The 2,879-nt window shown below is 44.1% G+C and overlaps 1 pseudogene; it reads right to left on the minus strand.

The window, feature by feature from the left end:
- Positions 1 to 287: 287 nt before the first annotated feature.
- On the minus strand, positions 288 to 1,158 carry LOC121274061 (annotated as a pseudogene).
- Positions 1,159 to 2,879: the final 1,721 nt, after the last annotated feature.

Here is a 2,879-nt window from a genome sequence, read left to right on the forward strand (position 1 = left end):
CTTAGTGGGATTTTCATAAACCCTTCCTCCATGGAGTGCAACTGGTACAGATTGGAATTACTGCGAGTTCAGTGAGAAGGGAGTGAAATTTTAAATTTTAAGGGTTAACCTTTTATAAAATCTGGTACTGCTTGCTTGCAATTTAAACTATATTGGCAGGGGACTGATAACCTGGGGTCAAATTCAGAGCAGGCAATGGGAGAATTTTTTTTGTAACACAAACTGTTTTATTTACAAGAACACAGAGGCAAGAACAGAGTACAATTTTCACAGCATGTTTGAGTTAATACTGCTACAATTCCTCTACTTCCCATCCATTTTTAGCCTCCACACCCAAAGTTCTTTGATGATCTTGGGGTCCTCTATCCTGAAGCCATGTTTAAGGTAGTTTATAAACTTAGGCTCCAGCTTGGGTAGGCCAACCCCTTTTTCCACTGAAGTTCTTCAACTTGGATTTGATTTCTTCAACAGCCAACAATGTCTTTGGGATCTTGGGTGTCTTGGGTTTACTGCTGGATTCTGGTGTCTTTGACTGCTTCTAAGCTGGTGTGGGTTTGGTGGGTTTTTGCCATTTTGGTTGGGAGTCCCCTTTGTTCCAGGGGTAGCCTTGAGTGGAGTTTTCTGAAGAGGCTTTTTTGCTGGGGTCATGTCCTCCTCATCTTCAACCTCCTACTCATCATCCTTCGTGTCATCTTCATCAGAGTCTTCAACTTTCATTTTTTTCTGCATTATTTTGGATGCGCCAGTAGCTGGTCACTTTATAGCTCATTTCGATGTGGTGTCCTCCAGCATGCTGTCATCCTCATCATTAGATTCCAAATCATCATCATCCAATGCAATGAGGTGTTGGCCACTGATGTACACAGGACCTGCTCCAGATTTGAGTCTGAATGTCACAGGTGGTGCCATTTCAAATTCTCCCAAACTAACTGTTGGCTGTACTGACAACTTCAGAGCTGCCAAAGTGATCTTTATGTTCTTGCCTTCAGAATTTAAGCCTTCTGCTTCAACCAGATGCAAGTCATCACTTGCACCAGCACCAAGGCAAACTGTTCTCAGAGAAAGCTGATGCTCAGATTCATCATCATCCACCTCCATCTTGTACTCCTTCTCACCTGCCTTGAGCTCACATCCGAATAAGAAGCTCTGTGATCTCATGGGCGCTGCACTCTTTAGCTCCCAATCCGCCATCCTGGTGCTTTTCTTGGCCATGGGAGATGGATTAGTGAGTGATTCTGAAAGACAGAAGAAGCACAAGTTAAAAAATGTATGTGGTAATCTGAGGTGTGATACATCTTTAAGAGACTGAGCAGATTGACCACGTGACTGCAAGATCCAATAGCTGTGTAGCGCCGGTTACCACGTAAATTTTAGTCTAGAGTGGGGTTTGAGTGGAGAAGTACACATTATGTTAATGCTCTGTTGTTTGTGTAAATAAAGAGTATGTGCTTCATTTCATATTGGTCTCTGCATCTGCCATACATTGTAATTGACTTGCCTGCTGACAGATAAGCGCACAACTGGTTCACGAGCAAAGCGACCCATAGTCATAACATAATAACTGGTGACGAGGCAAAACACCACCAGTTGACAACGCCAAGGAAAGCCACAAAAACTCAACCGTACTGAAATAGCCATGCCTGCAGGCTGATTGTAAGTACAATACAATTGTAAACCCTCACCATAGTTGTCAAAAACGTCGCTGTCCAATATGCCACAATTTGGCCACATTGAACAGTTTGATCAGACCACCAATGACTGGTCACATTATATTGAACGTCTCACGTTTTTCTTTTTGGCCAAGAACATATTGGGGGAGGAGCAGAGGCGGGCGGTTCTCTTGTCAACATGTAGCAGTAAAACATACGGCCTAATTTGTAACCTCTCAGCACCCAATGCCCCAGATTCCAAGAGCTTTAATGAGTTGGTGAATCTCGTGAAAGGCCATTTCCAAACAAAACTCTTGGTAATAACGCAGTGCTTTAAATTCAATTCAAGGTGTCGTGCCCCTGGAGAGACAGTCGCTTACTATGTAGCAGCCTTAAAACAATTGACAGGGCATTGAGAGTTTGTGATGTCGATTAAGGACATGTTAAGAGACCGATTAGTGTGTGGGATTATCAAAGACGCCATTCAAAAAAGGTTGCTGTCTGAGACAAATTTGGATTTCAGTAAAGCCCTGGAGTAGGCATTCACAATGGAAAGCACAGTCAGGGACTCAGAAGAAATTAAGGGAGCACAAAATGGTGCTGCCTGTCACGTCGTGGGGGAGGCACCGATTAGAAATAGTACAGAAGCGCAGGGCTCTGCGGAAAGGTGGAAAACAGCCACCATTAACAGACCAGCAAAAAGCAATGGCTTAACGGATAAAAAGCACATTCAAAATAGTAAGATTAGAACCAGAAAGCCTATAAACGAACAACAATTTAAAAGAACCGAGTGCTTCTACTGCCGTTACAATGGGCACATTATGTTATATTGTAAAGAAAGATTGAGGCCAAAGTTCAAAGATCCTGATTCACAGGCCCCTGCCATGCACGCATTATCTTTCCTTGCTTTCGCAGGCACACCTGGGAAGCAGCCAAGGGAGTCCAAGAGCCTGGTCCTCAACTCAAGCCCTGAAGACACCTTGAAAGAAGAATCTGATGACACCCTAAATGAAGATCCATCACAGCGCTCACCCACACCCTCCACCAGTGCAGTGATATCACCTTGCCTATGAGTGCTTGTTATGATGAGCAATGTTTGTGTCACTCAGATGTGAAACCTTGATTCCAGCCCAAGTTAAAGGCAGGTGTCTCAGCCCACGGCCTCTTCCCTGTGCAGTGTGTAACATTCAGACCAAAGTGATGGTCCGGCTTCACACTCACTGGCCACAT

This window comes from Carcharodon carcharias, chromosome 2 (genome assembly GCF_017639515.1).
Source record: "Carcharodon carcharias isolate sCarCar2 chromosome 2, sCarCar2.pri, whole genome shotgun sequence".
NCBI classification, from domain to species: domain Eukaryota; kingdom Metazoa; phylum Chordata; class Chondrichthyes; order Lamniformes; family Lamnidae; genus Carcharodon; species Carcharodon carcharias.